Below are 15658 nucleotides of genomic sequence, written 5' to 3'. Positions count from 1 at the left end.
GACCACGCGCGTGGTCTGTTTAACATTTGCAACGAATGAATTATATTTTTGAATCAATTCCTAATTTCAGTTTCAAAATCTGGCGCCAAGAACACAACCCTAACTTGAATTTGAAAAAACTGAAAACTGAATCATTTTGATCAAGTGAATAGCCTATCTTGCTCGATTTTTTACAAGGAACATGATGGTATCATTTAATTTTATTTATTTTCACTCTAAGATCATTAATTTTCTGATGAACACGAAGAACCCTAATCTTATGATTCAATCTGAAATCGTGTATGTGCAAGTTATGATGTAATTGATTGAGGGTTAATGATCCTCATGTGTGCAGAAACAAGATGGTATGTTCATATTTCATTTATGATGCATGGAGAATAGAGTTTGAAGTTTAAGAGAGCTTACCTTAAAAATGCCAAAACTGAGAATCGAATTCTGCAAATGAGAGGTTCCAGATGTTGTTTCTTGATCTGGTCAGCTTCAGTGGACCTTATGGAACATGTTTGGATGCTTGGCATGAATTAAAAACCTCTTGATCAATCTATGGTACCCGATCTGCAGTATGGTTCAAGTGAGGATCAAGCTTAGTGATTTTGGTGTTTCAGATCATGGATGATGGTTGGAACAGTTCATATAAGGTATATGGATGATGTTTAGAAGGTTAGTTTGGACAGATGTGGCTTGGTATGAAAATTGGCATGTTAAAGCTCACTTTATGCAAACATGGAGGTGAGATGATGATTCTGAGTTTTAAGGTGTTTTGGGGTGTGTGAGTGGATCAAACACATCCCAAATGATGTTTATGAGATGTTAGAACCATCACTTTGGCCATAACTTCAAGGATTTGGAGGTTGAGTTTTCTACCTCACTTTGAAACTTGAAACTTGCAACTTAAGAAAGAAGAGAGAAAACCTATAATTGTGAGGTTTTGGTGTGAGTTTGAAGATGATTTGAACTTCTATTTATAGGCCAAGGATTCTGAACTCAAAGCTCTTGCAAGTTGATCCAAGAATGATGATTTGGCTTAAGAGATAAAATGGAATCTTTCACATTAAATGCAAATGGTTAAAAGTGACTAAACCATGGTTAAATCTCAAGCTTCTTATCCTCTTCCATTATGATCTTCAAATCAGAAAATATCTTCAATTATTGTCTTGATGCATCATTACTTGCATTATTTGGCAAAATGGTTCATAACTTAGTGAAAATGGCTTGAAATTTCAAGTGAAAATGATCACTAAATGCATAATTCAAAACCATAGCTATGCTCCATATTTTTTCATGCTCTTGGACATTTTGGAAAGCTCATATTACACACTTCAAAACCCTAGTTGAAAGTTTCTTCAAGACCTTTAAGGAAATGGGTGAAAAAGATCCATGAACTTTGAAGAAAATGAGGTTTTAAGTGAAATTTTCAAAAGATACCAACTTTGAAGCTCCATATCTCTTGAATGGTTGATCTTTTGGAAAATCATCATATGTGACAAAGTTGTTTATTGGATCAAAATCTACAACTTTCATGTTGGAAGTTTTTTCAGTTTGTAGGTGAAATTTTAAGAAATTCCCTTCCAAAGTTTGGAAAAAACCATTGAAAAACACTTAGAATTTTTCTAAGTATGGAAAGTCAAACTTTTGACTTTTTGATTCTTGATTGATTTTCTTGATTTTTCTTGACCAAATGACTTCATATATCATATATTGATGATTCAAAACTTCAAAAGTCAAGGTTGACCAAAATTCCCCAAAAGTCAATGGTGATCTTGTACAGTTGACTTTTTCATACGAATCGCGTTTCTGGAGATTTCAAATGAACCAGGCCATCCTTACCAAATGAGTGGTATGAATGGATCACATTGAGTTATTAGAAGACCTTGAGCCATGGTTTAAGTTGTGGCACCATGTCCTGATTAAAATGTCAGTTGTTCAGGTGAATTAGGTCAAAAACCCTAATTGTCGACCTGATGAAATTGATGACTGTGGATCTTGAATTGAGATGTAATTTCCATTGGATGTTGTCATAGGGATTATTTGAAGATGATTGAAACCTTTGATTGACTTCCTGGGGATTTTTAGGGTTTCCCAAATGTGATCCCTGATTTCAGTCCCTGATAGCTCAAAACCCTAATTCTGATGATTTGGAATTTCACTGTTGATCAATCCTTGTGTACGAGATGTCTTGAGCTAATGGATTAGGTAAAAATGATGCACTTGGGGTCTTGAGGTCATGTCCCAAGTCATTAGATCAAATCCTGAGCAAAAGTCAGGAGTATGCTATCTTTAGTCAAAACCCTAATCTGGTTGGTTCAGAGCCTTTGAGCTTGTTGAAATGAATCTCCAAGGACCAAATGTTGATTATTGATGAAGATGATTCATTTGAAATGAATGGGGAACAAAACCCTAATTGATTGTTGCTTGTACTGATGAGTGATTTCTTGTTTAAATCCTGCTGAGTCACAAGTAACAAACACAAGCTATGCAATATGTTTAGAGATGCAACTGATGTATATGCAAATGATATGAGGTGGTATCTTAGGTCAAAAATTGGGGTATGACACCTTCTACCTAGATTCTCTCTAGATATGGAATATCCCCATCCCACTTCCTATTACCGCAGTAATGTTGTACAGTTCTCCAATCCTAAGAGCTAGAACAACGACCTAATACCCAACATTCTAAGCACACAAACAAACACAACTTGGAGTTACTTCAAAGCTTCCTCCAAGAACAATACACCTCTTACAGGCTTCAAGGTGGACACTACAACTTCTCTTGCTTCATAGTTTTGAGAATAACATAAGGTGACCTTCCCACAACCCGGGAGGTTCACGTTTCCTAACCCTAATGGTTACATCTTTGATAAATTCGGCTGGCTTCTTTCTAGGTTACAAAGCTTCTATTTATAACCTATATCCAACTAGATTTGGGCCTTCAATCACAACTCATCAGCTGCTACAAATCTGTAAAAGATTCTGCATAAAAATAGGAATAATATCATGTGTTTCCTAGAAAGTCTTAACATCTTCCATGCTAGAATCCATACTAGAAACGCTCCAAAATATTCTCCTTAAAGTTAGGACTTCAATAATTTGTTTCCTAGAATGTCTCCATAATTTTAGCTGCTAGAAACACTCCAAGATATTCTCCACAATTTTCTCCATGAAAATAGTGCTTCAAATATTATATTCCTAAATATTATCCATATTTAGTAGCTAGTTAAATATCTTGAAATCAGAGGATTGCATAATATTTAGTAAAAAATAAATATTTTTATCCTTAACTTGAGCGCCACATAAGATTGCATAATATTTCCATAATATTCAGCATTCTATTTAGTTGTTGAGTCTGATCCAATAAACAGGTAGGTTCAGGAGCGATGTTGAATGGCTTGCATATGACATCTTCTTCGACATGTTGTCGAGATGTTGAAACATTTCAACTCAACATGTTCCTGTGTCAAATAGAACTTCCATCTGCTTTCTCTTACAAGTTACAAATCCTATCTAACCAATTGCTACTATATTAGTTTTACTAAACATAATGCCAATCAAAATAATAGAGAAACAACAATAGTGCAAATGAGATTCTCATATTTGTAGTAAATGTAATTGTCACTTTCATTCACTTTATATCCATTTAATATCATTAAGTTATCAAACTTTTTATGCCATTGCGTTTGAGCTTGTTTTAGCCCATACAAAGACTTATCTAACTTACAGACCTTATTTTTAGTAAATGCAATTGTTACTTTCATTCACTTTATACCCATTTAATATCATTAAGTTATCAAACTTTTTATGCCATTGCGTTTGTAATTGTTCTCTTTAATGAAAATTTTCTTTGTGTCGTTAAAAGGGGATAACATTGAATTTGATACTTATAACAACTTATATGGCTCACAACCTCAAACATTTTAACATATTTGTGCATTAAGTAATAACATGATATTCTTGAATAATATCTAAATCAAGGAAGCACTTGGTTTCTGGCTACATGTTTTTTTATGCTTTTTAATTTATGACAAAAAGGGGGAGAAAGTGATACATTCTAACCTAATTAAACTTATGGAGAAAATGACATTCTGATCTGACAGTTATTTTGGGGGGGACTTAGTCTCAAACACTACAGGATATATTTGTCCATGAAAGTATATGCAAGAAATGCAGATTCTGAAAGACGATACTATAGAACTTCTAAAGAAGCGCGTTTTGTAAAGTTGTATCAGTGAATCTTCTGAAGAAACATACTCAGGGAAGTTATCTTTTACATCTCTCTAAGTATTTATTTCAGGGGAAAATTATACATCTCAGGGGGAGATTGTTCTCTTATATACAAAATTTCTGATCAGAACTTAAATGTTTTGTCATCATCAAAAAGGGGGAGATTGTTAGAACATAGTTTGGTACTAATCATATCTTAGTATTTTGATGATAACAAGTAAATAAATTTTGTATAAGTAAATGTGGTACTCTAATTATATGTTTCTCAATTTAGAAGATGTTCTAAAACAAGTGTCATCAGAACATGAACCTTATGTAAAACTGAACGAACGTTTAATGCAAATGACGCTGAAGTTCTAATGAAGTAACTTTTGAATGCACCAAACCACTGTTGACATACTCTAACAAAAGCTTATTCAAGTTAGAACTAAAGTTATGAATAAATGCAAAGTTCTGAATCAAGATAAGATACGGTTAAAAACATAATGATTAGCAAAACGACTGAAGCACTCAAATGGAACAACTCCCAAGGATTGATTGAAGAAGCTACTCACATGCAGCTCGTTGGAGAAACAAAAACAAAAGCAAACACACAAGCATTTAATGCTCTCTCCAAAGATCAAGATAACGGACAAAATACTTGAAGCTATAAAGGATCACTTGATGAAGAACAAGTGTGTGGCATATGTGTACATCAATGACAAACCATAGAAAAGCTTACATAAAAGTTGAAACACTATTTTAAGTTACCTTGTAATTGTTCCTTGAGAGACCAGTTGAGTCAGAATTCTTGAAAGGGCTAGGACTAGTTGAGTTTTAGAAGTTGTCAGTCATAAGCAGTTGGCTTATGCAAGGTTGTTAGTCACGACAGTTGGTTGTGCATTGTATTGTTAGTCACGACAGTTGGTTGTGCATTTGTAATCAGTTTTTAAATAGTGGATTAAGCCCTCGACGGAGAGAGGCGAAATCACCTTTACGGGTTGATTGGAGTAGTTGAGTTATAACGAACCAGAATAAAAATATTGTATCATTTTTATATTGCAAAAAGAAACCACTTATTCAAACCCCCCTTTCTAAGTGTTTTCATACCCTTCATTGCCATGTTATTCATTAACAAACTTCATTATGTCTCGTTGGTAAATTCTTTAACACTTATAGACTTCCAGAGGAAACCAAAGTTGAATCCATATCTGACTTCGGGCTCTTGTTTCCATTACTTTCCCACACCACTTCTTTGATCTTAATATAAGTAAAAGCTTCCCCTAGTGTTTTCCTTTTCTCCATAGATAGTTTTTCAAACTCCTCTCCTTATAAAATAGGTCTATTGGTACTGGCTTCACACTACTACAAAATTCGTTTTTAGTGACCGAATTAGCCACCAAAATTTTGATATTCGTGAGCCAATTTTAAGAGATCACTAAATCGGCCACTAAAATAAATTAGCCACCGATTTAGAGACCAAAATTTTGTGACCGCCTATTCGGTCATGAAAAAATATTTTTATATACAATTTAATTTATATATAAAAATTAGAGACCAAAATTTTGATCACTAATATTTTTTGTTTTTTTACTTCTATTTTAAATCCTTTTTATTATGTTATTATTTCCTTTCCATTTTTTTTAAAGATTTTAATTTTCTTTCAATTTTTAATTTTTAATTTTTATTGTTATCACATATAATATATTTATATTAAACTATATTTATATATGTTTAAATATAAAATATAACAATAGATGTTTAAGTAGTGTACTGACACGTTTTAATTAAAATACGCGGAGGTTACAAGTTCAGTTTCTAGGTATCACAACTTTTAATTTTATTTTACGAAAAAGAACATTAAAGTCGGTCTCTAAATTCGGTCACTAAATTCGTCGCAAAAGCTTTGTGACTAGCACTTTTTCAACCGAAAAATAATGGTCACTAAATCCATCCTCTTTTTTTTTTGTGACCGACTTTTAAGCTTTTTTTGTCTCTGATTCGGTTCCTAAAAGCAAATTTTCTAGTAGTGTGGTGGAATCTTTCTTCAATTCTTTAATAGACAATGGTATTAAAAAAGGAGTATAAGGGATACTACACCCGAAGACAAAGCAGAAAGCTTCTACTACTCAAAGCAAATGAGAGGTAGAATATTCAAAATATGAAAGTTACAATTGTTCACTAGTTTATAATTAGAATATAGCCACTTCAAAGAATTAAAAACGATCTCCGACATAAATTTGATAATGCTAAGCAACTCATTCTTAAAAATGATCGCATTACGCCTATTCTAAATACACCACACCGTTGCTAACCAAATGACCGCAACAATAGACCTTTTAGCTATATTCTTCACCTTCTCAAAGACAAAAAGAAACCCTCAAACTCCTCCAAGGTTATGTCCTCGATGGGGCCAATCCATTCAAAAACCTTCTTCCAGAGACTCGCCACAACAACACAACCCCCTAAAAGATGCGATAAACGTTCCTCCTCCATTCTTCACCTTCTCAAAGACAAAAATAAAACCCATCAAATCCATCCATTAACATATTTCTAATGGATGGATATCTATCCATCCCAAAAATAATTAAAAAAATTTTAATTTCATAAAAAAAAATTAAATATTCTAAATTAATTTTTCGTTCTTTCGAAAAAACTTGAATTTTTCGTTTTTCCGAAAAAAGTTGAATTTTCGTTTTTTTCGAAAATCGATTTTTCGTTCTTCGGAAAAGACTTGAATTTTTGTTTTTCCGAATAAAACTCAATTTTTTCGTTTTTCTGAAAAAATTCGACATTTCATTTTTTCGGAAAAACTCGATTTTTCATTTTTCTGAAAAAAATTTGACTTTTCGTTTTTCGAAAGAAAAGTCGACTTTTTTCGTTTTTTCAAAATTACGCGATTTGTTGTTTTTCCGAATAAACTCGATATTTTGTTTTTCCGAAAAAAAAAACTCGAATGTTCCTTTTTCCGAAAAAAACTCGACTTTATCATTTTTTTTGAAAAAACCCGACTTTGTGTATTTTCGAAAATCTCGATTTTTTCGCTTTTCCGATAAAACTCGACTTTCCGTTTTTTCGAAAAACCTCAATTTTTTGTTTTTTGGTAAAAACTCGACTTTTAGGTTTTTCCAAAAAAACTCGATTTTTTCGTTTTTAAAAAAAAAAAAACTCGACTTTTTAGTTTCCCAAAAAAACTCGATTTTTCATTTTTCTGAAAAAAAACTCGACTTTTCGTTTTTTTGTTTTTCCGAAAAAACTCGACTTTTTCGTTTTTCCAAAAAAAACCCTGACTTTTCATTTTTCCGAAAAACTCGATTTTTTTGTTTTTCCAAAAAAACTCGACATTTTGTTTTTCCAAAAAAAACTCAATTTTTCGTTTTTTGGTAAAAACTCGACTTTTAGGTTTTTCCAAAAAAAACTAGATTTTTCCGAAAAAAAATCGATTTTCGATTTTCCAAAAAACCCGACTTTTTCGTTTTTTCCAAAAACCTCAATTTCCCGTTTTTTTGGCAAAAACTCGACTTTTAGGTTTTTCCGAAAAAAACTCGATTTTCTTGTTTTTCCAAAAAAACCTAACTTTTTTCGTTTTTCCGAAAAAACTCGACTTTTAGGTTTTTAGGAAAAAAAACTCGATTTTATTTCAGAAAAAAATTCAACTTTTAGGTTTTTCCGAAAAAACGCGGTTTTTCGTTTTTCTAAAGAAAAAAACTCGACTTTTAGGTTTTTTTGAAAAAACTTAATTTTTCGTTTTCCTTAAAATAGTTCGACTTTTTGGTTTTTTCGAAAAAAACTCGATTTTTCATTTTTCCAAAAAAACTCGATATTTGATTTTTGAAGAAACTCAATTTTTTGTATTCTCAAATTTTATTATTTTTCTAAAAATAATTTAATGAATTTAAAGTATAAAATAAAAATAATCCGTTGGATTATTAAAATGTGTTGGATGGATTGGATCTATCCATGTATATAAATGGATGGTTTTAATCCATCTATTAACTTAGTTTTTTATGCGGTGGATGGATTGGATGGATATTTTAGTGGATGAATTGAATGAATTTTAGCTTAATGAATCCATTTGCCACCCCTAATATATACTCATTAAAAAGTGGGATCTCTATGTTAGTTGAAAAGTTTCGCTTCATATATTTGATAGTTATTTTTAATCCAATAGTACAATAAATTAATGAGTATATATAGTTGTGGTCCTATAATATCACTCATCTTTTGTTCTTTATTTTTCTCATATCACAATAAGATGTAAAACAACGGGCTATTTAGTAAAAAAAAAAAGGAATGAATTCTTATGGCTAATATGTTTTTAAGTTATCCTCTTTACTACGAGTCTTAAAAGGGCAAATGCAACATTTTGATGTACTTAAAGAACACTTAATAATGATTATCCTTTGAGGAAGTATTTATACAACTCTAGAAGCGTTAAAAATGTTAATTTGTAATTCCTTGTGTCGAGGTAGTTTGTTACTCGAACACAAGATGTGTCGAAGTGTGTAACAGTTTGTTACACATAAGTTTGTTTTAAATCTAGATAGATTTGATTTAGATTTAAAATAGATTAGATTTGATTTAGCTCCAAAATAGGTATTTTGGGCTTTTATAGTTTTGGGCTTTGGCTTAGGGAGAAGGCAAACCTAAATCTATAAATAGGGAGTAACCCTCATTATTTGTAATCAAGTCATTAATCTTGTATTCACAGAAGTTGCAGTTGCAAGTGAATAACAGAATTTCCACAGTTTGTGGGCAGAGAGAAACTCTGCAGAAAATACTTTCTTCTTCTCTTTTAATTTCCGCAAACCCTAATCCTATTTTTGTTCTTATTTTCTTCATTGTCATCTTTAACGATAAGGAATTACTCAAAGGTTTGAGAGTCTAATTCCAACATCTGGTATCTAGAGCTCCGGTTAATCGATTCAAGGCAAGAAGAATGGCGATGGCAATGAATCATCCGAATGGGCATTTTCCAGCAACACTACCAATTCTGAAAGGAGATAACTATGAGAATTGGTGCAAGCAGATGAAGGTTGTATTCTGTTGTCAAGATCTTTGGGATCTTGTAAAAGAAGGGGTAGAACCGCTTGCAGAAGGTGCGAAGGAGGAAGAAAAAGCTGCTTATAAAGAATTGAAGAAGAAAGATTATAAAGCTCTCTTTATAATTCATCAATGTCTGAGTCCAGATAATTTTGAAAAGGTTAGTGATATAGAATCTTCAAAAGAAGCTTGGGAGATTCTTGAAAAATCTTTTGGAGGTGCAGAAAAGGTGAAAGAGGTGAGGTTACAAACTCACAAGAGAACATATGAATTACTTCAGATGGAAGATAGCGAAAGCATAACTGATTTCTTCACTAGGATTACGAAACTAGTGAATCAAATCAAGATATGTGGAGAAGTATTAACAACAAGAGCTGTTGTCTCAAAGATTTTAAGATCTTTGGCTCCTAAGTTCGACCACATCGTGGTAGCCATAGAAGAGTCGAAGGACTTGTCGAAATTGACAAAAGAAGAGCTTCAAGGGACGCTTGAATCTCATGAACAAAGAATGGCTGAAAGAGTTGCGGGCAAGTCGAAGAGCGATGTGGCTCTGCAGGCTCAGTCAGCAAACGAAAAGAAAGGCAAAGGAAGCTGGGCTGGAAATAAAGATAGAGGTGGCTACAACAATTCGACTGGTCGAAATCAGCAAGAAGGAAATTGGTCGAATCAGAGAAAACCCTCATATCAAGGCAACCAAAGAGGTGGTGCTGCAGGTAGAGGAAGAGGTGGTGGTCGAAAGCCTGACAAGAGTCACATTCAATGTTTCAACTGTCAGAAGTATGGTCACTATTCGACAGTTTGTCCAGAAAAGAATAAAAGTCAAGAAAGTGATGCAAAGTTTGCAAAACAAGAAGAAGAAGAGATGTTGTTGATGGTCACAACAAAAGATGAACATAAATTCAAGGACCAATGGTACTTGGATTCAGGATGCTCATCACACATGTCTGGAAGAAAAGATTGGTTTGTCAACATAAGACCCTCGATGAAAAATATGGTGAAATTTGCAAATGACAATACTCTAGCAGCTGAAGGTATTGGTGATGTAATGATTACGAGGAAAGATGGAAAGAGGTCAGTAATTTCCAATGTGTTGTACATACCAGGCATGAAGAGCAACTTACTCAGCATTGGGCAGTTGGTCGAAAAGAATTACAAAGTTTCGATCGAAGACAAGATGATGAGAGTTGTCGATGCAAGTGGGAGGTTAATCTTGAAGGCTCCTATGTCACAGAATAGAACCTTCAAGATCGAACTCAATGTGATGGAGCACGAGTGCCTTGCAACTGCAGCTAGCAGAGATGAATGGATATGGCACTATCGACTAGGGCATCTCAACTTCAATGACATCAGAGACTTGAAAAGAAAGAATATGGTTTCAGGACTGCCAGAAATCGACATTCCAAACGAGGTATGTGAGGAATGTGTGCAGGCGAAGCAGCACAAGAATAGCTTCAGCAAGGATGCAGGAAGTAAGTCGAAGGCTATTCTCGAAATCATATACTCTGATGTATGTGGACCAATCCAGGTGGATTCGAATGGAGGTAACAAATACTTTGTTACATTCATAGATGATTTCAGTCGAAAACTATGGACTTACCTGATCAAGAAGAAAAGTGAAGTGATCGAGGTATTTGTCAAGTTCAAATCTATGGTCGAAAGACAAAGTGGTCGAAAGCTCAAGGTTTTGAGAACTGATGGTGGTGGAGAATATGTGTCGAAAGACTTCGACATGTTATGTGAGAAAGAAGGGATTATGCATGAGGTGGTGCCACCCTACACTCCACAGCAAAATGGAACTGCAGAAAGGAAGAATAGAACCATCATGAATATGGTGAGAAGTATGTTGAAAGGAAAGCATTTACCTAAGGAATTTTGGGGAGAAGCAGTGTCGACTGCAACATACATTCTAAACAGATGTCCGACAAAGAAGCTAGAAGGAATTACTCCAGAAGAATGTTGGTCTGGTGTGAAGCCTAGCTTGAGCCATCTGAAGGTATTTGGATCTATAGCACATAGACATGTGCCAGATCAGTTGAGAAGAAAACTTGATGACAAGTCGAGTCAAATGATACTTATAGGATATCATTCGACTGGAGGATACAAGTTGTTCGACCCAGTGAACAAGCAAGTAGTGATCAGCAGGGACGTGATCATAGATGAGCTTAAAGAATGGGATTGGACTGAAAATGTCAAGAAGGATTCAGTGAGAATTCTTTATGACGAACCAGCTACTGAAGTCGAAAGAGAAGAAGTTCGACAAGAAGAAGTCAGAGGTGATGCAGGCTCAGGCAGACCTCAGAGAACAAGACACATGCCTGCAAGGTTGCAAGAATGTGTGATTACATCAGATGATGTAGTCAATGATGAAGGTGAGCTGGTACATTACGCTTTCTACGCAGATGTCGAACCTGTCAATGCAACTGAGGCATTGAAGGATTCGAAGTGGGTGAAAGCTATGAATGAAGAATTGAAGTCCATCGAAGACAACAATACTTGGTCACTTGTCGAATTGCCTCAAGGCAAGAAGGCAATTGATGTGAAGTGGGTATACAAGGTGAAGTGTAATCCAAAAGGTGAAGTGACTCGATACAAGGCGAGGCTTGTGGCAAAAGGATTTCTTCAGAAGGAAGGAATTGACTTCGATGAGGTCTTTGCACCTGTTGCCAGGATCGAAACGATCAGGTTGGTTGTTGGTCTGGCGAACATGAACAATTGGCACATGTGTCAGATGGACGTTAAATGTGCATTCCTGAATGGACCCTTGGACGAAGAAGTCTATGTTGCACAACCAGTTGGGTTTGTGAAACATGGAGAAGAGAAAAAAGTGTACAGACTGCATAAAGCACTGTATGGGCTGAAGCAAGCTCCAAGAGCTTGGAATAAGAAGATCGACAGTTTCCTAAGGGAGAAAAAATTTGTGAAGTGCACAACTGAACATGGGGTATATGTAAGAAGAAGCAAGAGTGAATTGCTTATACTATGTCTCTATGTCGACGACTTGTTGATAACAGGTAGCTGCAAGAAAGAGATCGAAGGCTTTAAAGGTGATCTCAGCAAGGAATTTGAAATGTCAGATTTGGGCGAAATTTCATACTTCCTTGGCATTGAATTCCACAAAAGTAGTAGAGGATTGATGATGCATCAAAGAAGATATGCAAGTGAAATTCTCAAGAGATTTGAGATGGAAGAATGCAATTCGACTTCGACACCTGCTGAAACAAGATTGCAACTGTCGAAGAACCCGGATGAAGAAGATGTCGACCCAACCCAATACAGAAGACTTATTGGGTCATTGAGATACCTTTGTCACACAAGGCCTGACTTAGCATACAGTGTAGGTATGATAAGTAGATTCATGCAGAAGCCAAAGGTATCACACCTAGCAGCGGCGAAGAGGATACTGAGGTATCTGAAAGGAACTCTCGACTATGGCATTCTGTTTCCTGCAGCTGATAAGGGAAAAGAATGCAAATTAGTGGGTTACACCGACTCGAGTTGGTGTAGTGATGCTGAGGATCGAAAATCCACAGCAGGATATGTGTTTATGCTAGGTGGTGCACCAGTTGCTTGGAGTTCGAGAAAGGAACCAGTAGTGGCACTATCATCGTGCGAAGCAGAGTACATAGCTGCTTCTCTTTGTGCATGTCAAGCAACATGGATGGTGAACTTGGTCGAAGAGATAACAGGTAAAGATCATGGAGCAATTACCATGAAGATCGACAGCATGTCAGCTATCAATCTGGCGAAGAACCCGATAGCACATGGTCGAAGCAAGCATATCGAAATGAGGTTCCATTATCTTCGAGAGCAGGTAGCTAAAGGGAAGATGAATTTGGAACACTGCAGAACTGAGAATCAGATTGCAGATATCATGACGAAGGGAGTGCTGGTCGAAATATTCAGAAGACTAAGAGCTATGATGAATGTGGATAGCTTAGACACAATGAATTAGGTGGTGTGTTAATTTGTAATTCCTTGTGTCGAGGTAGTTTGTTACTCGAACACAAGATGTGTCGAAGTGTGTAACAGTTTGTTACACATAAGTTTGTTTTAAATCTAGATAGATTTGATTTAGATTTAAAATAGATTAGATTTGATTTAGCTCCAAAATAGGTATTTTGGGCTTTTATAGTTTTGGGCTTTGGCTTAGGGAGAAGGCAAACCTAAATCTATAAATAGGGAGTAACCCTCATTATTTGTAATCAAGTCATTAATCTTGTATTCACAGAAGTTGCAGTTGCAAGTGAATAACAGAATTTCCACAGTTTGTGGGCAGAGAGAAACTCTGCAGAAAATACTTTCTTCTTCTCTTTTAATTTCCGCAAACCCTAATCCTATTTTTGTTCTTATTTTCTTCATTGTCATCTTTAACGATAAGGAATTACTCAAAGGTTTGAGAGTCTAATTCCAACAAAAAAACTATTGTTAAGAGAGTAAATAGCCTTATAAATTACAAAACTATTGTTAAGAGAGTATATAGCCTTATAAATTACAAAGTCACAAAATCATTTCTTACATGCAAAGAGGAGAAATATGACTCAAATTGTTAAGTATGTTTATGTGATAATTATCTTTTTATTCCTATTTCTTAGTTCAACAAATGTTGAAGGTAAGTCATTTTTATTCTTTTCAAATTTTCTCTTTACATCATATATGTTATTTTATCCCATTTGAGTTATATTATTTTCTAAAAATCTTTTTTCATTACAGCAATCCAACATACGTGTTTTAGAGATTCAGATTGTCCCAATAATTGTCCAAGACCTAAGATCATGAAGTGTATCCACAACTCCAAATGCTACTGTAAGATGCCAGGATATATTCCACCTCCATGATTCTGTATTTTTATCCATACCCAATAGAGTTTTTCTTTATGGTGAAGTTATAAGTATGGTGATTCGTAGTAGTTTTTATTGTTTTTATTGTTTTCGTGTTTTTTATTTTTATTGTATTTTCTTGATTTCTCGATTGTAGTTTTTTTATACTTTTTGTGTTATTTTTGCGCACTTATATTATGTTGGATTCATTCCTCTTTTTTCATTGTTATAATATATAATTATTATTTATCTTTTAAAAAAGATAAAAAATAGTACTACAAGAAAATATTATACTAGCAACTGAAATATTGCTATAGTTAAATATTCAAGTTAATTAGAGATTGATGTTTAAGTTGGGAATGAAATTTTTTTAGCTAGTACTTATTTTTCTAAAACAATCTAATAAATTGTAGTTTTATTATGTTTTTCATCATGTTATTATTTTTAGGAAAAAAGAATTATGCACTGACAGTATAAAATAATTTTACACTGTAAATCAATGACGATCATGAATCAGGATAAGTCAGACTGAAAATTTAAAAAAACTTGTATGACATGGCAGAATGTTATATTTTAATTGGACGACAGTGTAAAACTTTTTTACAGTGTCAGTGCATAACCATTAAACTCTTATTTTTATTATTAAAGTTAAAGATGACTAAGTAGAAAAAAACATAAAAAATTTGCAAATTCTCCAATTTACAGTATAAAATTAAAAAATTAACATTTTTAAGTCAAGTTTGTTTATATTTTTTAATATATTCTTCTAAATACTTTTAATATATTCTTTTAAAATACTTTTAAAAACAATTAAATAGTTCATAAACTCTATTAATCTTAAAAAATTTAAATCAAGTTTGTTTATATTTTTTAATATATTCTTCTAAATAAAAAAGGTACGTCTTTACATAAAAAAATATTGTTTGTAAAATAAATATGAAAAGTTTCTTATTCCCTATGTTTCATTATCTTCTCTTTGCGAACTAGCTTTGTCTCTTCCTCTATCGATCTCCAATAATATCTCTTCCTTTCTCTATCGTCTTTTTATGTCTCTACCTCTCTCTGTACTTGACCATAATCGTCTTTGTTTCAATTGACCTTGTTTATGTTCCAATCAACCTCGTGTGCATCGCTTATCGGTGTCTCTATCTGCAATCGATTTCACCTCCATGTCTATTTGATCTTGCCCCAGTCATATTGACCTCTCAAGCTCTCTCCAATTTCAATCAACCATAACAGTCACTCATCTTTTCTCTATTTTCACATGGAGCCCTTATCTGACTATTTAACTACTATAATTTGTATTTTGTGTTATTTTATGATTTTGAAAATTTTTCCACCAAATAAATTATCGAGTCGAGTCACAGACTATGAGGCTCTCTTTAAGACGTTTCCGAGAACTTTCCTAAATTATGCAAAGCAGTGGGATTATCGTATCGCCTCCAGGATAAAACAACACATTTCTATATTGTATGATAACTACTTGCATGGTAGATAATCGATTTTGAAATACACCATCTAATGGTATTAAGACCATTCGAATATGGTATAAATACCACCTTAGTATAGGGTATAACAACCAGTCGTAGTGATTTCTCAAAC

The sequence above is a fragment of the Vicia villosa genome, unplaced genomic scaffold (assembly GCF_029867415.1).
Source record: "Vicia villosa cultivar HV-30 ecotype Madison, WI unplaced genomic scaffold, Vvil1.0 ctg.000182F_1_1, whole genome shotgun sequence".
Taxonomy (NCBI): Eukaryota; Viridiplantae; Streptophyta; class Magnoliopsida; order Fabales; family Fabaceae; genus Vicia; species Vicia villosa.
Note: the sequence above shows the minus strand (reverse complement) of the source record.